Source organism: Erpetoichthys calabaricus, chromosome 1 (genome assembly GCF_900747795.2).
Source record: "Erpetoichthys calabaricus chromosome 1, fErpCal1.3, whole genome shotgun sequence".
NCBI classification, from domain to species: domain Eukaryota; kingdom Metazoa; phylum Chordata; class Cladistia; order Polypteriformes; family Polypteridae; genus Erpetoichthys; species Erpetoichthys calabaricus.
The window spans coordinates 79714078-79737115 of record NC_041394.2 but is presented as its reverse complement, the minus strand read 5'-3'; the positions used below and the strand labels follow the sequence as shown (position 1 = coordinate 79737115).

At 38.2% G+C, this 23038-nt stretch overlaps 1 protein-coding gene across 12 annotated transcripts in view; it reads right to left on the bottom strand.

The window, feature by feature from the left end:
* Positions 1-23038, bottom strand: part of mark2b (MAP/microtubule affinity-regulating kinase 2b) — a 354246-nt gene that overhangs the window by 237110 nt on the left and 94098 nt on the right. The window contains exon 1 of one of the 12 annotated variants that reach the window (XM_028802618.2): positions 22101-22275. The exons of the other annotated variants lie outside the window; for them this stretch is intronic. The gene's annotated coding sequence lies outside the window, so the exon portion shown is untranslated. Of the gene's footprint in view, positions 1-22100; positions 22276-23038 lie in introns of those variants that run through there. 12 annotated transcript variants of the gene reach the window in all.

Below are 23038 nucleotides of genomic sequence, written 5' to 3'. Positions count from 1 at the left end.
TTCCTGATTTCACTTGTATTTTGATTAATGAAGCATATCCTAACTAGTTTAGCAATCATTATATACTCTACACAACACCTTTAAAAGTATCTAAGTAACAAGAGGTTCCAATAAACATCAAGTAAGCCTTTAACTATTTGTTTTGGACATTCCTCAAGGTATTTCCATAATCTCTGCTGTGGAATTTATTAGAAGTTGCATAGAGGGAATAAAAAAAAAAAAAAAAAAAAAAAAAAAACAACAAATGTGAAACAAAGCCGCAAGAGACCAGTCTTGACCAATTAAACCGATGATGCCACAGTGCATAAAAGTGTGCTAAGTAAATCTGACAAAGTTTTGGAAGATTTTCAGCATTCAAATCAGGATTGATTTTATGGAAAACAGAACTGCACTAAGGGATGGAGCCTATTTATAAAATACTCTAGGGGAAAAGAATAAACAAACACACACAAATACAGTCTTATAACACTGATTTCAGTCATCCATTGAACTATGTTTTTCAAGACTTTGAGAGTTGCATGGAACTGGTTAACAAACCACCTCCTAACAGTGAAACACACATATTTATAAGAACATTTTGATGGCAATAAATGCAAGAATTTTCATAGTCAATAAAAGCAGTGTGTTCAGGATCAAGCACAATATTTTGGTGTGAACTAGAAATAATTCAACACCCAGTATTTCGACTAGTATTACATCAACTACTATTACATCATATAATGTTTACACAGTATAATTAAGGTTTATATAAAGTTTATTTTCTGCAATAGTATTTTTATATGGCTGCAACAGAACCACAGCTGAAAATGCTTTAAGTTGAACAGGTGGTTGATTGGGGCTAAGGCAAGACAACCAATTACTAGCAACAGATCATTGCATCCATTTCAGCGTTTATGTTCAAAGTATTCTTATAGACCTTCAAATCCTTACATAAAATTCAGGCTGTACTACTACCTATTAATACTAAAATAAACACAGGAAAAATAATCAAGTCATATATACTACAGTATATAGTAGAATATCAGCAAAATACAAGAATACAAGTATTTAATAGTTTATATTACGGATAAACTAACCCAGCCACAGGCGATGCACAAATCAGCGACTTTCTTTGTGCCAGTCCTAAGCCCGGATAAATGAGGGCGGGTTGTTACATTAGGAAAGGCATCCAGTGTAATATTTTGCAAATCAATATGTGAACAACAATACAAATTTCCAAACAGGATCGGTCAAGGCCCAGGTTAAGGGTAGCCAACAAGGGGAGTAAGGCCAGGTGGATCAGAGGTGGATTCAAATTGTTCTATTATGGTGTGGATGGGAGGAGAAATGGGAAAGGGGTTATTCTGTAGGAACAGTATGTCAAGAGTGTTTTGGAGGTGAAAAGAGTGTCAGACAGAGTGATGATCATGAAGCTGGAAATTGAAGGTGTGATAATGAATGTTGTTAGTTCATATACCCCGCAAGTTGGATGTGTAATGGATGAGAAAGAAGATTTTTGGAGTGAGTTGGATGGTGTACCTAAGGGAAAGAAAATGGTGACTGGAGCGGATTTCAATGGAAATGCTGGTGAAGGGAACAGAGGAGATGAGGAGGTGATGGGTAGGTATGATGTTAAGGAGAGGAACGAAAAAGGTCAGTTGATAGTGGATTTTGCAAACAGAATGGACATGTCTGTGGTGAATACATATTTTAGGAAGAGGGAGTAACATAGGGTGACATACAAGAGTGGAGGAAGATGCACACAGGTAAGATTATATCTTATGTAGGAGGGTCAATCTGAAAGAGACTGAAGACTGCAAAATGGCGGAAGGGGAAAGTGTAGTTAGGCAGCACAGGATGGTGGTCTGTAGGATGACACTGGAGATCAAGAAGAGGAGAAGAGTGCGGGCAGAGCCAAGGATCAAACGGTGGAAGTTGAAAAAGGAAGACCGCAAGGTTGAGAAAGGGAGGAGATTAAGACAGGCACTGGGCAATGGTGAGGAGTTACGAGACAGCTGGACAACTATAGCTGAAGTAGTAAGGGTGACAGCAAGAAGGGTGCTTTGCGTGACATCTGGACAGAGGAAGGAGGAAAAGGAAACCTGGTGGTAGAAAGGGGAAGTACAGGAGAGTATACAGAGGAAGAGTTTGGCGAAGAAGTGGGATAGTCAGAGAGATGCAGAAAGTAGACAAGAGTACAAGGAGATAAGGCGTAAGGTGAAGAGTGAGGTGGCGAAGGCTAAAGAAAAGGCGTATGATGAGTTGTACAAGTGGTTGGACACTAAGGAGGGAGTAAAGGACCTGTACTGATTAGCTAGTCAGAGGGACCGAGCTGGGAAATATGTGCAGCAGGTTAGGGTGATAAAGGTTAAAAATGGAAATGTACTCACAAGTGAGGAGGGAATGATGAGCAAATGGAAAGAGTACTTTGAGAGGTTGATGAAGGAAGACAACGAGAGAGGGAAGGTGCATGATGTGGCAATACTGAATCAGGAAGTAGAGTAGAATTGACGAAGGTGGATAAGTTTAAATACTTGGGATCAACAGTACAGAGTAACGGGGATTATGGAAGAGAGGTGAAAAAGAGTGCAGGCAGGGTGGAATGGGTGGAGAAGAGTGTTAGGAGTAATTTGTGACAGATGGGTATCAGCAAGAATGAAAGGGAAGGTCTACAGGACGGTAGTGAGACCAGCTATGTTATATGGGCTGGAGACGGTGGCACTGACCTAAAAACTGGAGACATAGCTGGAGGTGGAAGAGTTAAAGATGTTAAAATTTGCTTTGGGTATGACAAGGATTGATAGGATTAGGAACAAGCACCTTACAGGGTCAGCTCAAGTTGGATGGTTTGGAGACAAAGTAAGAGGCGAGATTGTGTTGGTTTGGACATGTGCACAGGAGAGATGCTGGGTATATTGGGGAAAGGATGCTAAGGATACTGTAGAGCTGCCCGGCAAAAGGAAAAGAGGAAGGCCTAAGAGAAGGTTTATGGATGTGGTGAGAGAGGACATGCAGGTGATGGGTGTAACAGAGCAAGATACAGAGGACAGGAAGATATGGAAAAAGATGATCCACTGTGGTAACCCCTAATGGGAACAGCCGAAAGAAGAAGATATTAGGGATAAACTAAATGTGCTTAAGAAATTAAATAAAATGACTTTAAAAGATACAAACCAAAGATATACAGCTTGTTTTAACTGGATAGTACATAATGATTTCCAAAAAATAACTAACTGAAATTACAAAGAGGTAGAAGGCTACACAAGTAACATACTGAAAAGCTCCAATAGTGTATGTTCAAATCCATCCTTCAATTAGTGACTGTGTACAGCAATGTAATGTCTGCTAATTATTATGAAAGATTCACTACTTGTCACTGTAGTACAGTGGTGTCAAACTCAATACTGTAAGGCAGCAGTGGCTACAGGTTTTCATTCCAGTTACTTTCTTAATTAGCAACCAATTATTGCTGCTAACGGAACAGACTGCTTTTGCTAGCAGGGAAACAACAAGATAGGAAGGGATCAATATTGATGTCCAAACAGGTTTTATGTCAACTTTGAGACACATTCTGTTGCAATGGAATTCTACACCTCATCTCTAGATCATGCCATATGAGTGGGACTGGGCCTGGTAAACTTTAATTATGTAAGAAATAATCTCTAAATGTATATTGTTCTCTGCCATTAGAAATTTAAAGATGCACTGTATTTAATTTTAGAGTTTTTTGCATTAATGCTGACTTGTTTCAGAAAAAAGAAACATAATATAACCATGCATGCTATGAACTTTTAATTCAGTTTATTTTTAATTACACTTCATTTAAAAAAAATCAGCTTACAAAATAAGCACTGCAAACTAACCTTTCAAGCTCAAAACATACCATACATGTATGTATGTATGTATGTATGCACATTTGAAAAAGGGAAACCATTACTATATACACATTATTTGCAAGAAATAATATAGATATTATTGTATTCTGACACTATATTCTGGATGTATGTGATAATGTACCATTTTAAACTACTGTGTTACTCAGTATGCCAGAAAATCACAGCATGCAAGGTTGTACCAAATATGTCATGTGCTAACCTTGGAATCCATTATTAACTATGCAATAACTTGCTCTGCAAGGAAGAGTAAGTTTTATTATCCATCAAAGCCGGAGCCTAATATGCCTAAAAAAGAATTCTAGATCAGTCCATTACACATAAAAAATCTCACTCCCATTGTGCCATATTAGAGTCACCAAGCAATATACCTTTTATTAAATATCTATAATAATAACATCTATAAAATGCAAGAAAAATCTTTCAGCAAAACATCTCTCTCAAGAAATAATACTGCAATTTTATGACTAAAGTTTTGTAAATTAAATACAGTAAATGGACTAGGGGTAAGATTTATAAAACATGCTTACACACAAACGTTTGTCACACAAAAAGTCAGGATTTATAGAAGAAAACTTGACAGGATAACTTGTGTATATTTATGGCAATTCTGATCTATGACTACACTCTGCGAAACTGGGAAATGACAGCACTCTTGCTCAAGTTGGGAAATGCAACCAAACCAGCTAAATCACGACGCACACAGATAATTCATATCATGGAGGCATTATTATAATGTGTGTTGAAGTGACAAAAAATTAAAACTTCAAAAATGATTAACATAATTTATAAACTATTTTTTAGTTTCCCTATAAAGGGACTAATGCTGCCTCATTTGCACTGAAGAACTTATGCTTTTTTTTTCCAGTATATATTGGCTACCTATTGTCAGTTCTTGGGGAACTGACTGACAGGTAAGGAATATCTGAGTCAAGCTTCAGCTCCATCATGCTCGTTGTGCTGGAAGACATTAACCATAACATGGAATAGGTTTACATACATAAAACAAATGTTTCTATCAACATAAAAATACCACTATAAAACAGCAACCTGCAGCATTGTCTGTTTTTCCTAATGTAATTGGAGCTACTGACTGCACTCATAGTGTAATAAGGCACCTAGCGAGAATGATGCTGGTTTTGTTAACCATGAGCAGAGATATTCCATTAACATACAAGTGATCTGTGATGCCAAGATGAGACTGACAAATTCAGTATCATGGATCTGTGGCCAGGGTCAACACATAATTCAATAATTTTGAGGCAAAGTGGTGTTGGCAGATGATTTGCTGATGGTGTACATGGTAGGTCGCTTGTTGGGAAGGTAATTGACTGAACCCACAGATTTTAAATATGGCCGAAACTATTCACTTTAGCAGCAAGCACGTCACTACATGTGCAAGGTGAGTGAAGCTACTTCCTGGCATCTTACCCTTTTGCCCTGATGCTCAGAACACAGAGGAGAGGAGCTATAATCATGCGCAAGTTCTTGCGCACTTAGTTGTGGAGTGCACCATATGACTCCTCAAGGTGGCAGTGTCCTGAAGCATCAGATGGGAAGCTGCTCTACCAGCCAGTGAAGTTTTACAGTACTGTGACTGCACACCTACAAGGCTGATAGCGTGATCCATATACGGTGGTTACAGGGTGGCAGCCTTGTGAGATTGGAGGCACATTCACATATCGCCATTTCCAAGATGACTGATTTCTAAAGGATAAATTGCATGCAAATGTGCATACACCAGGTTTTATAAATTGGACTGTTTTTGGCGTATGCATTTTCTGTTTTTTGGAGTTTACATACTTTCTTGCTCTAATCATTGCAATGTGCTATATATAAGACCCCAGATCAGTGTAAATTACTGAATGACTCTTTTAAAATAACTATCTTTTATAGCCTTAGAGTAGGTGAAAATAAATGGTTTTCCTATGCAACTAACAACTCATGGGTGGGGTGGGGGCACTTCAAAAAGTCACTCCACTATCATTCTACATCAACAACACTCCAGCTGCTAATTATGAAATTTTGAAATATTTGAAAGTGCAACTCAGAAACCAAAATGAGACAATATACATTCACATCTGCAGACTTTAAAAGGAGATTACAGTAATCCCTCACCTATCGCGGGGGTTACGTTCCAGAGCCCCCCCGCGATAGGTGAAATCCGCGAAGTAGCGACCTATATTTATTTTATTATTTATACATATTTTAAGGCTTTATAAACCCTTCCCACACTCTTATAAACCTTTCTCACTCTCTTGTTAACCTTTCCCACACTCTTATAAACACTTCCTATGCTCTTAAACACTTTCTACATTCTTAAACACCTCAGACCAACACTGCACACTGCCTGCACGCAGCGATCAGACGTCAATGTGTCTGCACTCGCTTTGTGAAGGGGGGCAGCTGAACTCACGCTGAGCAGAAATGGACTTTGTGCTGCTTCTGCCAAAATGCCTGCTTGTCTCTCTGCTCGAGGAGTGTGTGTGTGTGTGTGTGTGGGTGTGTGAGAGCTGAACGCACCTTCGCTCAAACCCCCCCTCCCCGAAAGCGCAGTTCGCATTGTCAAGGGGGTGGGGAGCTGAATGAACGCTAAGGAGAAGTGGACTTTGTGCTGGCTTTGTGCTGCTTGTCGCTCTGCGTGTCAATAATTTAAAAGCCTGTACAATCAGGCTTTTAGGTGTACATCACCAATTTTCCTGTCTCACTGTCTTGTCTTGCGTGAAGTTAAAATGTTTTATAATAGTGAGATGTTACTCATATCCTTAGCCCGACATCCACATATCATATGTGTTAACAAAGTGTGTTTTATAAGTTTACATGTGTTTAAAGCATGTGGGATGGGTATTTTAAGGCTTAAACTAAAAAAATGTTTATTTATATGGTCTTTCTATATCACGGATTTTCTCCTGTTGCTGATGGGTCTGGAACATAACTTCCGCGATAGGCGGGCAATCACTTGTATTTAAAAATCCGCGAAGTCGTGAATCCGCGAAAAGTGAACCGCGAAGTAGCGAGGGATTACTGTATACAGAACTGATGGAACACAACAAATGCTGTACTTGAGTAAACAATGTAAATAACTGAAAATCGTAAACATTTTTGATAATATACAGTAATCCCTCGCTATATCGTGCTTCGACTTTCGCGGCTTCACTCTATCACGGATTTTATATGTAAGCATATTTAAATATATATCGCGGATTTTTTGCTGGTTCGCGGATTTCTGCGGACAATGGGTCTTTTAATTTCTGGTACATGCTTCCTCAGTTGGTTTGCCCTGTTGATTTGATACAAAGGACGCTATTGGCAGATGGCTGAGAAGCTACCCAACCAGAGCGCGTAGTACGTATTAAATAAAACTCCTCAAATATATTGTGAGCACGAGGGCTCTTCGCACCCCTAGAAGACACAGCCACTCCTCAAAAAATGCTGAAAGATTAACTTCACATTGCTCTCTTCTTTGCTGGGCTTACATATGGCTGCTTTATTAGGCGATATGCTTCCTGTACGGTGCTTCACATACTTAAAAGATCAAACAGCACGTATTGATTTTTACTTTTCTCTCTCTCGCTCTGACATTCTCTGCTCCTGACGGAGGGGGTGTGAGCAGGGGGCTGTTCACACCCCTAGACGATAGGACGCTCGTCTAAAAATGCTGAAAGATTATCTTCACATTGCTCCCTTCTGTGTAGCTGCTTCGTGAAGTGACATGTTTCCTGCACGGTGCTTCGCATACTTAAAAGCTCAAAGGGCACGTATTGATTTTTGCTTGTTTGTTTTTCTCTGTCTCTCTTTCTCTCTGACATTCTCTGCTCCTGACGGAGGGGGTGTGAGCTGCTGCCTTCCTTGCAACTGGCTTTTAAGTATGCGAAGCACCACTGCACAAAGCAAACAGCCCTATTGATTTTTTTTGCTTTTTTTTCTCTCACTCTGACATTCTCTGCTCCTGATGCGCACTCCTTTGAAGAGGAAGATATGTTTGCATTCTTTTAATTGTGAGATAGAACTGTCATCTGTCTTGTCATGGAGCACAGTTTAAACTTTTGAAAAAGAGACAAATGTTTGTTTGCAGTGTTTGAATAACGTTCCTGTCTCTCTACAACCTCCTGTGTTTCTGTGCAAATCTGTGACCCAAGCATGACAATATAAAAATAGCCATATAAACATATGGTTTCTACTTCGCGGATTTTCACCTTTCGCGGGGAGGTCTGGAACGCAACCTCCACGATAGAGGAGGGATTACTGTATACTCAAATTATTCAATATTCCTACTGATTACACTTCTCAATTCAAAAGAATACACTTTCCTGTAAAATGTGCTTTGCAATGACCATCATCAAAAGCAAAGTCACTAGGAAAAGCAAAAAAAAGTAGAAATTGCTATGCAGGAATGTTTTCCTCATAGACAATTGTGTGTCGCATGTTCAAAAGTAAGCAGTTCTAGCAATTAACAGTACAATCATCATTTATTATTTGGCTAATGCCTTTATCCAATATGACTTAAAACATGTGAGACACAATTGGTTACATTTTTTTTGCTTTTCAAATTGGAGCACAGGTAGATACAGTGACTTGCTCATGGTTATGCAGAGTAAGAAGCACAATTTAAACCCACAAACTCAAGGTTTGAAGTCCAAAGCCTCAACCACTACATCACACTGCCTGCCAATAATATTGGTCCTTGGTAAAAGAAAGAAAAAAAACCTACATATATTGTATACAGAAAAGCACTTAGTTACATACTACTTCTGATACACCCAATTATATGATGGCACTATAAGCACAGCCCACTATTTTACGAAGCTGGGTAACACACCTAGTTCTGAATATATGCAAAAAAAGTCCCATTGCTCAGGACATTACTGAAGCAACATTGCCGATTTTATCTCTTGCTTGGACATTACTTATATTAACATCTGATTGAATTTTTAGTTAGATTGATTTTGTTGTCACTAAAGAAAAGAACAGCCTTCTTTTCAAAAAGAAAGAAAAGGATCTTAAAAGTCTTCCATTATGGATAAGTTTAACTTACACAAATTGACTTTCCCTATGTCTTGGATACAGTCAGTTTCATGAAAAATATGGTACCACTAGCCATGTGCGCCCAACTACGTTGCACATGTTAAAGTTGTCTGTGAAGGGCTCCCTGTTTAAACGCGGCTGCCAGTCATGAACTGGGCCCTTCGTCGCAGAGCATTATGATTTTTTATAAGGGAAACAAAATTACAAAAGAAAACCCTTGGACATTGATCCGATAGGAACGGCCTACTCGGAATCACTGTCCGAATAGTAATTATGTGGTGGTGTAGGAGCATTTCTGCTTCTCTCCGTTCACAGTCCGTCTCGTTTTCACAACGCTGTCGTTTCCTCTCACGATCTCTTCTCAACCTTTTTCCAATCTCACAGGTTGCTTTGTGGCAATCCAAAGAGTAAGGCAATACAATAAAGCAATGGTTATAAAAGGGGGACACATAGGTATCCAGGCTCTTTAAAGCATAAATAGGGATCACTTCACTGACATGTGAGCAAGCCAGGGTACAACTGTGAGACGCGCAGCACTCGCCGGCTACAACGTAACAATAATAATTTCCAGAACGTGCTGTTATGTTGTCATTCATTTTACCCACTGTCTTTCTTTCATTCATATGTTACGTAGGCACGTACCTTTTATCTTCGGCAATCTCATTCTCTAACCAGGCCTCAGGAGCTAACCAGCGTAACACTGTCCACCACCCCTTTCGTTATTCCGGCACATTGTTGACATCCGTGAGTAACAACAACGTACTAAACTGGAAGGTGGTCTACGCATGCGTGGAATTCACGGACAAACAAAGATCAAGATCCAAATGAAGATTATATATAAAGATTACTTAATTTAAAGCACAACAATTTGTTTAGTTTCAATGTCTGTGTTTTGAGGTGTGACTGGAGTACTACAGTCTTCAGTAGTATAAGCCTGGAGGAGATTCTTAATGCAATGCCTATGTTTTAGCTGTCTCTCTACTGCCATCTAGTGCTTCTTCTTCTAATTCATTCGCGGACAAACAAAGATCAAGATCCAAATGAACATTATATATAGAGATAAGCCATGTTCTTCAAAAATAGAGAAATGAAAATACTAAATGCCATATTAGTGAGCGATTTAAAAAGGTTTGGAAGCAAAGGATCGACCCCACAGTTCTTACTTAACGTAGTACTGCTATAGAAGCCTCTATTAAAGCTTAATAAGAGAGAGAAAAAAAAAGCTTAATAAATGACTTATCGCGCAAGCTGCATGTTATAGGGTCTCCTTGCTAGCTGCATCAAACTTAATACATGTGAGCAGAAGAATTTTTAACACAACTGTTGTGCATATTTAAATATAGATTTTTAAAAAGAAACACTGAAATTTATTTTGACACAGGATTAAATACTACTGCATACTAAAACAATGTTAATTGATCACATTTCCTTTTTATGTTAAGGAAGTCCTCTAAATATCAAAAGTACACAGCATAAAGAAATTCAGAGTATACAAACCAGTAAACTGCAGTATTTTCAGGAAATGTGAGAAGTGCCCTGATAGTATTAATGTAGGTGCTGGTTGGTGTTAGAGAGAGGCTGGTGTTAGACGACAATAAAAATAATAAATAATGCAGATAATACATGTGTTCACCCAAAAACATTTTATAGCTCACTTGTCTAACTCAGATTTGGAGAAAGACAGAGTCTATCTCAGCAGCACTGGGTGCAATGTGGGATAAACCCCTCTAGGGAACACTTACACACACACCCACACCTATGACTATGGTACAGTGGGTAGGCCTGCAATGGAACAAAGCATTGGTGCTCTAGGGGCGGATTGACCTTGCTGATTATTCTAGAGGAGCAGGATCCGAGGTATGCCAAAACAACAAGAAGGATAATGGGATGACAACCGACCCCAAGTGGTCAGGTTGACACCGCTCGAGGCAGCCAAGATGGGGGACAGGTTGGAGAACACCATGGCTGCTGGTGTCTGCACCGGCTGAGTGAACAACGGATGAGCCAAGAAGCCAAACTAGAAGTTGTGCTGGATTGTCAGTTGGAATGACAACCAGATGACTGTGATGGTTCTGTTCTTCTTTTAAACCCTGGAATTTTAACTTATGAACAATCACTGTTTTTATGGATTATTTATTTATTAATGATGAGTTTGAGCACTGCACTGCTTCAAAACTTTTTGATTGTTTTTAATAAAAGCACTGTAACTTTATGCACCTACCCCTTGCTGTGCAAGTGTGTCCTCATTTGATAGGCTCATCCCTCGGGTTAGAGAGACTCCTGGAAGGACCCAGTAGCATGGGGCTGATACACACTGTCACACAGGCCAACTTAATATTGACAGTTAATCTATCCTGCATGTTTTTGGATGTAGAAGGGAGTGCAGAATACAGGAGTGAAAACGCCTGGAGCAAAGAGACTAGGTAAATTCAATGCAGACACGTTTCCAGATGTGGATTGGAATTTGAAACCTAACAGGAACAAAAAGACACAAGATTGAATTTAAACAAGAACAAAAAGACACAAGATTGGAATTAAACAGGAACAAAAAGACACAAGATTGAAATTAAAATATTTTAAATGCAATAGCCAGTGCACCCATCATTTTGACAAAACACACTGTCCTTGATTATTTTAAAGAAAAAATACAGGCACTGAAAGTAACTTATTTAAACATATTTACGAAGATCTAGAGCCATGGTTTCCAAACTCAGTCCTAGGGACTCTCAGGGACTACAACATATTTTTAATTGAACTCCTAATCTAATTAAGAGAACTGTTACTTTCCAAATTCTGTGTTTTGGGGTCAAAGAAGAAATTACAAAATAAAGTATGTTAATACATTTTAATAAAATATAGTTATATGTAGATCATGTGTTTTCTTACATATTATTTATGTTAATCCTGATTTCCATCTTGCCTTTCCATTGTTGACTAATTAGTGGGTCTGACACTGAAGCGGTTTTATCCTTTCATCATTTAGTGTTGCTCGCCCATGTGTCTGCTTTGTTTGTTTTAAAATTAGGATACAGTGAAGGGAGCAGACTACACAGAATATGTCAAAAATAACAGGAAAACAATAAATAAGAGTTAAGCATCATGCTCCCAACCTCCTCCTAATTGTCTTATAGAATAAAAATCATACTGCTGTGGTCTTCTGAACGCAGAATAAGAGAAGAGTAAAAAGACCAGCTAACTAAATGAGATCAATATTATGAATTATCATCACTTATCGTCTGCGGTGGGTTGGCACCCTGCCCAGGATTGGTTCCCTGCCTTGTGCCCTGTGTTGGCTGGGATTGGCTCCAGCAGACCCCCGTGACCCTGTGTTCGGATTCAGCGGGTTGGAAAATGGATGGATGGATCACTTATCGTGAATTTAGTTGGAACAAAAACCTGCAGCCACAGGAAGTCCCTAGATGCCACCGATCTAGAGAATAGCAAAATATTTTTTCAGCATTTTTACCATTTTCTCATGGGAAGTATGACTATAATACCTTTTTTATAGTCATATCTTTATTTGGTTTCTGAAGAGGAATTCCTATTTTGTTGTAGATACACTAACTGATATTCTTAATACACTACAGAAACCTTATATTTCAGTTATTAAAAATATTAAAAACATTAAAAAACTGGTCAAAATTGATTTACCACAGAAAGACTAATCCAAATTAACTATATATAATTTCTTAAATAAGGTCAGAACAATATTCCTAGATAGTGAAGAAGAAAAAAATCACATTGTGAAGCAAGAGGCATGTTTTTTAGATGACAACTTTTTGGTGGAAGATTCTTGTTGGCTCATCCACAGAACCCAAAGGTTAGAGTCAACTGTTACACTAGTCTGATAACTAATTTCATCTGCATCTGAAAGGTACAGTATATGCTGCACTTAGACTATCTGGCTTTACCCACAAGTGTACCTAGTTCCAGAACACCTGGAGTCATTGGATAAAGTTAGGCATTCTATGAACTGCTACTCTTTAGGGTTTGGGAGACTGACCAACAGACCAGCGTGATTGCCGGTGCAGCTGGGATGCTTTGTTAATGATAAGAAAAGGATCTTTGTGGCCAATCTGAAAAGAAAAAAAAAATAGAGAAGAGCTGTTTAATCTCTGGATCCAGACATTCACAATGAGGTGTTTCTGGATATCAAATGAGATTGGCCTCTGAGCATTCCTATAGCAGGTGAACCAAAAGGGGTTCAGTACTTTTCAATTCCCCCAAACAAGGCAGATACTCCCTGAAGGACATGGAAATTTTGTAAAAGTCAATCTAATACAGAGTTAAATTTCAGCATCGCGCAATTCCTTATTAACAAATTTAGCTCAGTACAGAGTTAGAAAATACAGAATCATGATTTAGACTTGCTTTGAAAAACATGATAATATGATCAATCAGTTATTAGTTTTTGCATTTATCATCCGAATATAATGGACGTGAGTACAGTTATAGCATATCCATCAATACTTCTTCCAGTCTTCTTATTCAGTTCAGAGTCATGGATAGCTTGTGTCTACTACAGCATAGGGCATTAAGAGGGAAATAATCTTACACAAAGTGTCACTTCATTACAGGGCACAGTCACACAGATACGCACACTCACTTGGAGGGTGACAACTGAAGAGACATCAGTTAGCCAAATATGAGAATCCTCATAGACAAGGGGAGGAGATTTTGACCTATTCAAAATGATTATTCTAAAATTAATGAAAAATAAAGATTGTTCTAATGATATATGTTGAATAATATACGTGTTGAAGTGGCACCCATCAGTGCAGATCAGAGATGTGCAGATCCAAAAGCTTATTTATGGTGCTCATTGGAATATGAGCTCAGATGGGGTGTCAATCAGTACAGTGACTAAAGCAAGAGTAGTTACAGCAAGACACAGCACATATTTGAATGCTGAGAGAATGACTATGATGCAGTTTCTTTAAAACAGCTTATAATTACTGCAATTAAGGACAACAGTCCTGAAATAGGTGCAATTCTGTATGGATCCAGCTGTAAGTAATAGTAAATGTTTCAGAAAAAGAAAAAAAAAAAAATGAAAGATATCTTGAAAACAACAATGAAAACTATTTATATAGGAATTCTAAAATAAATAACTGATTCTCATGTGTTTGATGTCACAACGGAAGCTCTAAAGGATAAGTTTAGAAGTGTACAGTGGTGTGAAAAACTATTTGCCCCCTTCCTGATTTCTTATTCTTTTGCATGTTTGTCAAACAAAATGTTTCTGATCATCAAACACATTTAACCATTAGTCAAATATAACACAAGTAAACACAAAATGCAGTTTGTAAATGGTGGTTTTTATTATTTAGGGAGAAAAAAAAATCCAAACCTACATGGCCCTGTGTGAAAAAGTAATTGCCCCCTTGTTAAAAAATAACCTAACTGTGGTGTATCACACCTGAGTTCAATTTCCGTAGCCACCCCCAGGCCTGATTACTGCCACACCTGTTTCAATCAAGAAATCACTTAAATAGGAGCTGCCTGACACAGAGAAGTAGACCAAAAGCACCTCAAAAGCTAGACATCATGCCAATATCCAAAGAAATTCAGGAACAAATGAGAACAGAAGTAATTGAGATCTATCAGTCTGGTAAAGGTTATAAAGCCATTTCTAAAGCTTTGGGACTCCAGCGAACCACAGTGAGAGCCATTATCCACAAATGGCAAAAACATGGAACAGTGGTGAACCTTCCCAGGAGTGGCCGGCCGACCAAAATTACCCCAAGAGCGCAGAGACGACTCATCCGAGAGGTCACAAAAGACCCCAGGACAACGTCTAAAGAACTGCAGGCCTCACTTGCCTCAATTAAGGTCAGTGTTCACGACTCCACCATAAGAAAGAGACTGGGCAAAAACGGCCTGCATGGCAGATTTCCAAGACGCAAACCACTGTTAAGCAAAAAGAACATTAGGGCTCGTCTCAATTTTGCTAAGAAACATCTCAATGATTGCCAAGACTTTTAGGACAATACCTTGTGGACTGATGAGTCAAAAGTTGAACTTTTTGGAAGGCAAATGTCCCGTTACATCTGGCGTAAAAGGAACACAGCATTTCAGAAAAAGAACATCATACCAACAGTAAAATATGGTGGTGGTAGTGTGATGGTCTGGGGTTGTTTTGCTGCTTCAGGACCTGGAAGGCTTGCTGTGATAGATGGAACCATGAATTCTACTGTCTACCAAAAAATCCTGAAGGAGAATGTCCGGCCATCTGTTCGTCAACTCAAGCTGAAGCGATCTTGGGTGCTGCAACAGGACAATGACCCAAAACACACCAGCAAATCCACCTCTGAATGGCTGAAGAAAAACAAAATGAAGACTTTGGAGTGGCCTAGTCAAAGTCCTGACCTGAATCCAATTGAGATGCTATGGCATGACCTTAAAAAGGCGGTTCATGCTAGAAAACCCTCAAATAAAGCTGAATTACAACAATTTTGCAAAGATGAGTGGGCCAAAATTCCTCCAGAGCGCTGTAAAAGACTCATTGCAAGTTATCGCAAACGCTTGATTGCAGTTATTGCTGCTAAGGGTGGCCCAATCAGTTATTAGGTTCAGGGGGCAATTACTTTTTCACACAGGGCCATGTAGGTTTGGATTTTTTTTTCTCCCTAAATAATAAAAACCACCATTTACAAACTGCATTTTGTGTTTACTTGTGTTATATTTGACTAATGGTTAAATGTGTTTGATGATCAGAAACATTTTGTGTGACAAACATGCAAAAGAATAAGAAATCAGGAAGGGGGCAAATAGTTTTTCACACCACTGTATGTCTTCCCAGTCATAGTATAAAGTTTTCCACATGAAACTGCATTCCCAAGTAAAGCATATCCTCCCTTGCGTTTGATAATGGACCTAATGAGTACTGGGATCTCAATATGAAGGAAAGCTTAAAAACTAAAAAAAAAAAAAAAAAAAAAAATTACATTCACTATGAAGTAGTAAAGATTTTGATTTAAGAAGACATGCCTTCCACATTTCTGAGGCATGATTGTGACAACAAAAGTAAAACAGAAATAATGCATTTTATTATGGATTCTTGGTACTATTTTTCTCGAGGTAAGGATACATTTTCCTGCTCTCGTCTCTGCTTGCAGCAGCCATCATGGGTCAGGTTATGATCCCTCTCAGGCACAGAGTACATGCCAAGTGGCAGCATGGTAAAAAGAGCACACATGAATTTCATTGCACTTTGTGGACATAGCAATAAATCCAAACCAAACTGACTATACCGCATTGTATTTTTAATAAAAACTTAGATTTTTTGAAAGAGCCAAGTCGCCTATAGGGCTGCAACTAATGATTATTTTGGTAGTTGACTAATCATTCAATTTTTTTTTTGGACTAGTCACGATTATTTCATGCCTGACTATTTTGATGCCTGCGACCTGTGGTTGCACATCCTGTTCTGTTCTGAACCTCATTTGCTCATGTCTGTCCACCTGTGAATGTCACCCTGATGTCTCTGCATTAACACAATTAAAATTTATAATCATCAAATTAAAATAACAACCAGTGAAACATATGAATTTGAAAATAATCAGATGTTTTATATTAGTGTGACCATCACAATAAAAAAGAAATACATTAAACAATGCAAACTAAAGTGCACATAGTCTTTAAACAAAAAAAGTGCATTTAACTTAACCAAAAATGGCCACTGGTGTGTCTTAAAGTCCAAATGTTTAAATAAAGCTTAATTCAAATAAAATAAAACAATAATGTACAGTTTATAAAAGATTCAGTTCATATATTCCTGATTGCAGTGCAGGAACGTGAGCATTTCGACATGCTCTGGTGTGAGGCTGGCTCTCTTCTTTGAGACAATGTTCCCAGCTGCTGAGAAGAGACGCTCAGAGGGAGTAGAGGTAGCAGGAATACACAAGAATGATTTTGCAGACAGAGAAAGATGTTTTAATCATCACACTCTAAAGGAAAAGTGTTGTAGTTTATCACAACATGTACTATATTATGCCAAAATAAAAAAATAACAGACTAAAATACGCTAATTACTGATATACTTTAAAACACAAGTTACCTAACGTTCGTTAGAGATGGTTTACTATTCATATGAACTCAAATATTATACGAAAAAAGAAGAAAAAAAAAAAAAAAAACTAGGACGGCTCAACTACTCCTATTCACTCGTTTACTAAAGCTCCAAACGCGTTAGCAAACATAACTGAAATTATACTCACTTAACCCTTAAACCACCAGAACCATCTATAGTCGGTTTCCAGTACAACTTGGAAGCACGCCGAAGCCGAGTACATTCGGCGATGTACATTCATTGAACTCCGCAACCGGCTAAAGCTGTTTCTCAGTACAATTTGCCAGCAAGCCGGAGCTGATCAGTCAGTGCCATATATTCATTGAGCAGCCAGCTCTCTACCACTGCCGGCGCCGTCAGAACTGCAGCACCACTGTCTCTGGGATTCAGCCGCTGCACTAGACAAGCCTGCAATCATCAGCGTTTACCTCTGTGTGTTTGCGTGCAGCCAGTTCAAGCGCAGTTGGCTCGGTGATTTACTAAATTTCATCAATGGCTTGGCTTCAATTGCATCTTGAACATATAATAATAGATTATTGCAGTATTTTTTTTTATAGTTTTTACAGTTCATTTGCAGTGTGTAAAATGATCAGTGTTACAGTAATTGTGATGCTCTTTGCATGAAAAAAATGTGTTCCATTAAAATTTCACATTTTCTTTGTGAATTGTGATGTTTACTTAAAAAGTGCAGCTAAAAAGTATTTGTGGTCCAGGGTTGCATTAACCCCCAAGTATGTGTCGGTTTAAGGGTTAACTATCATTGTAGAAACCTTGATATACACATTATAGATAGATAGATAGATAGATAGATACAGTGGTGTGAAAAACTATTTGCCCCCTTCCTGATTTCTTATTCTTTTGCATGTTTGTCACACAAAACGTTTCTGATCATCAAACACATTTAACCATTAGTCAAATATAACACAAGTAAACACAAAATGCAGTTTGTAAATGATGGTTTTTATTATTTAGGGAGAAAAAAAAATCCAAACCTACATGGCCCTGTGTGAAAAAGTAATTGCCCCCTGAACCTAATAACTGGTTGGGCCACCCTTAGCAGCAATAACTGCAATCAAGCGTTTGCGATAACTTGCAATGAGTCTTTTACAGCGCTCTGGAGGAATTTTGGCCCACTCATCTTTGCAAAATTGTTGTAATTCAGCTTTATTTGAGGGTTTTCTAGCATGAACCGCCTTTTTAAGGTCATGTCATAGCATCTCAATTGGATTCAGGTCAGGACTTTGACTAGGCCACTCCAAAGTCTTCATTTTGTTTTTCTTCAGCCATTCAGAGGTGGATTTGCTGGTGTGTTTTGGGTCATTGTCCTGTTGCAGCACCCAAGATCGCTTCAGCTTGAGTTGACGAACAGATGGCCGGACATTCTCCTTCAGGATTTTTGGTAGACAGTAGAATTCATGGTTCCATCTATCACAGCAAGCCTTCCAGGTCCTGAAGCAGCAAAACAACCCCAGACCATCACACTACCACCACCATATTTTACTGTTGGTATGATGTTCTTTTTCTGAAATGCTGTGTTCCTTTTACGCCAGATGTAATGGGACATTTGCCTTCCAAAAAGTTCAACTTTTGTCTCATCAGTCCACAAGGTATTTTCCCAAAAGTCTTGGCAATCATTGAGATGTTTCTTAGCAAAATTGAGACGAGCCCTAATGTTCTTTTTGCTTAACAGTAGTTTGCGTCTTGGAAATCTGCCATGCAGGCCGTTTTTGCCCAGTCTCTTTCTTATGGTGGAGTCGTGAACACTGACCTTAATTGAGGCAAGTGAGGCCTGCAGTTCTTTAGACGTTGTCCTGGGGTCTTTTGTGACCTCTCGGATGAGTCTTCTCTGCGCTCTTGGGGTAATTTTGGTCGGCCGGCCACTCCTGGGAAGGTTCACCACTGTTCCATGTTTTTGCCATTTGTGGATAATGGCTCTCACTGTGGTTCGCTGGAGTCCCAAAGCTTTAGAAATGGCTTTATAACCTTTACCAGACTGATAGATCTCAATTACTTCTGTTCTCATTTGTTCCTGAATTTCTTTGGATCTTGGCATGATGTCTAGCTTTTGAGGTGCTTTTGGTCTACTTCTTTGTGTCAGGCAGCTCCTATTTAAGTGATTTCTTGATTGAAACAGGTGTGGCAGTAATCAGGCCTGGGGGTGGCTATGGAAATTGAACTCAGGTGTGATACACCACAGTTAGGTTATTTTTTAAGAAGGGGGCAATTACTTTTTCACACAGGGCAATGTAGGTTTGGATTTTTTTTCTCCCTAAATAATAAACACCATCATTTAAAAACTGCATTTTGTGTTTACTTGTGTTATATTTGAGTAATGGGTAAATGTGTTTGATGATCAGAAACATTTTGTGTGACAAACATGCAAAAGAATAAGAAATCAGGAAGGAGGCAAATAGTTTTTCACACCACGGTAGGTAGGTAGGTAGGTAGGTGGGTGGGTGGGTGGGTGGGTAGGTAGGTAGGTAGGTAGGTAGGTAGGTAGGTAGATACTTTATTAATCCCAAGGGGAAATTCACAAGTACAAGTATATTTATAGTACAAACATCAACGTTAACACATGACACTAACTTTACTCGCTAAAACTTACCTTTCAAAAGAGAGCAGCATCACAGCTCGAGGATGCTTGCGTTTCACATGCTCATGCATCGCGGTGGTGCTGCCGTGAAAAGAAAGCTCCGCTTTGCATAATCTGCATTCAACTTTTATTTCTTTTTTGGTGAAGTGCTCCCACACTTTAGAAAGTTTCTATCTCAATTTGTTTCCATCTCCTTCCCCCTCCTCTATCCGACTCGCCATTGCAACCACGTTTATTTTCCGCTATATTCTTCTTCTCCTCAAATGATGTTCTTCGTTGGTAGGACTGTGTGCAGTCTTGACAAACAATGACAAACGATGCTGCCCCCAGACATTCATGTAGTGCATTGCAGTTACAAAAACCAATGTGGTTCTTTGTGACTGGAGCCTCTTTTGAACATTCTGTTTATGACGCGTCCACAACAAAAAAATCTGTGTCGACAATTTTTTGTAGTTGACATTGTCGATTACGTTGACTAACCGTTGCAGCCCTAATCGCCTACGCATCGCTCTTTTCGATAAAACAGTTAAAAAAAATACTCAGGATAAGAAAAGGGAAGAGTTTGCAACAGAGCAGATTGGAGCACCACAAACCAATTACTGTTTTTTAATGAGTTGCTGTTGCTTAGGTAATATGCTTAGGTAGATATGGTAATAAAAGTACTGCCGACATAGTTTTGAAGTGAAAACTTACTGATGCTCTCCGATACCAGTCAAAACAGAAATCCATAGGGAGTCCATGAACAAACTGGCACTGTAAGACAGGAATGGAAGCTCTGTGCTTCCACTCTGTCAAAATATCTATATTAAACTTACTAAACTCTGACCTGATTAAACTTTGATTTGGTGCTGCTAAAGTGGCCAGTGTGTGGCTTTGTCCTGCAACGGACTGGTGCACCGTGCAGGGATGGCTTCTGCCTTGGTTGTAACGCTTGGTGGGATAGACTCCAGTTGTGATGTAAGCCTTGTGCTATACAAGCGGGTGAAAAACATGGATGATGATGATTATTAGGATTATTATTATTATTCCTATAGTGGAGAAAAATATATGAATAGATTAATCAATAGAGGATAATGAAGACAGTTTTGTCTCACAGTCCAAACACATGCAGGGTAGATGAATTAGTACTAAAGTGGCATATGTGTGTTATATTTTCCTTGCAATGGACTGGTTGCCATGTTTTGCTGCCCGTTGTCTTATTTGATATTGGTTGTAAGTAGGGCGTGTCTTGCAAGAATCTCATGTTCTACGTCATCGTGAGACAGTCCTGGGTCATTCTCTTGGCACAAAGTCTCATGTTTAAGGTCCCCCGCGAGATGCTCCGTGGTCATTCTCTTTCATCTCGCGGGTCTTAAGTGTCTCGTCTCCCATCTCTCTCCCAGGATTTTTTTTATAATAGAGAGATGTAACTTGTCTATTATATCTTACATTTCAGAAAATATTAACAACCATCTAATCCTGCTATTTTATACTAATGCAAACAAATCTAACAGTAGCAAAATATAGAAACCTGACAAAGAGACTTATTGATAAATCTGATTTGAAACATGTTAAAAAAGTGTTTTTATAAATGAAATGCTGTAAATTCAATTACCCTGAAAACTATGTGTTACTAATTTGCATGTAACTGATAAATTAAGAATCAGATTAAAAATATCCCAGGAAATAAAAAAGAATAAAATTTAAGCCTCACCCAAAGAAATCAATACAGAAAAGAAGGTGAGAACTATTCTATATGTTATTCTTCCAGCACTGCTGTATACAGTATAAATATAGCAAATTTTTAGATAGCACCTGTGCAAGAAAGCTAAACACCACCCATCCTAATATTATTCATTGCTTCATTCACATTTTTTTTTTGGCAGAGTGATATTAACTAGGAAGTAAATAATACCATTTTCAAAATTTGTGGCACACAATAGCAAAGTTAATAGGTGTAAAATCTCCAAAGCAGCTAAAGAACTCCACATGATCTACCAAAAGCACCAGTGTGTGAAGGCAATTCTAAACAGAAATGGGAAAACAGTAATATAAATAAATATAACTCATTCACAGATATTATCAACACTGCAGTCACACAAAAAACTTAATAAAAATGCCTTAAGTTAAATTTCTAGGTATGATCACTTCTGCATTCATTTTGCTTATATTAAAAGAAATCTACTATGAAGCTGTGGCAACTAAGAAGCAAAAGTCGCAATATTTGTGTAAAAGCATTATCAAATGCAAATGTTAAAGTAGGAGAGCTGAACTCTATTTTTAATGTTTATGATATTTATTAAGAAATAATTATTTCTAATGGTATAAACTATACTCTACATCCAGATTACAAGTGTTAAGATATTACAACATATTTTAATAGACATTTAATTAATACATTTTCCAGACAAAGAAATAAGGGAAAAAACACTGGAAGTAATGAACTAGCCATCTCTTCTCAAATTATCAACAAACAAGACAAATGAATCAAAAATTAACCCACAGAACAGCAAGATTTGAAACACAATCAACATACTGAAACCATTTCTTTTTAACATACCTGACCCTTCAGAGCTTTTTGGAAAGAGAACACCAAGGAATTCCAACTTGCTGCTTCATTTCCAGGGATAGCAATTTTGCTCTAAATCTAACATGGTCTAATGCTGCGCTTTACCAGCTTCCCTGCTAAGAGGGAGAAAAGCTGATTCAAAAAGAGTCTGAACAAGCTCCTGTGAAATCGAAACACCATTTTCAGATTTAAAATCCAAGCACATCTAAATCTCAGCCAATTTAGCGTACATGACCGTAACTGCTTGCCAACTACTGACAGTTAGCTTTTAAGCTTTGCCGTTGCCTAGTGGGAGATTTTAAGGGGGTGGCAAAAGGACGTGGGAGTGAAATCCAGCAAGTGCTTTTTCTTTGTTTTTGCAAAGGAATTCTGTCAAGTTTTATCCATGGCTGCCAGGAAATGACTCACACTGTTACTCACCTCCTTAAAATCGGAGTGGGTTAAACTGCACTGCTAAACACTAATAATAATAATGGGGTGGAGGAGGAGATGCTGGATAAACTGGACAGTGTGTGTACATTAGTTGAAACTGAAATCAAAGAAAATCTTTGATGCCCTAGTTCACAAAGATTTCTTTAGAATCAAGCAACTTAGATTAAGGAAGTTCAGTTTTACTCAATAAAGCAAAATGTGAGGCATGCCTAAATGTCAGAAATGAGAGAATACACTTTTCTCACAACATAATTCAAATTGCAATTCAGGCTTAACAATACGATATTTCAACAATATGAAATTTACATTAAAGAAATGTACTGTATTTTAGGTTTACTTATTGTTAAACATTCATCAATCAAAATATTTGAAAGATAAATTGAAATCAGTGCACAAATACCCAAGTTTTAATATACTTTAAAGCTTTTCATTTTTATTAAAAAAATTAACAAAAAATGTTTACACTGCAGTAACATTAGATGTGTTTCATGTTGATT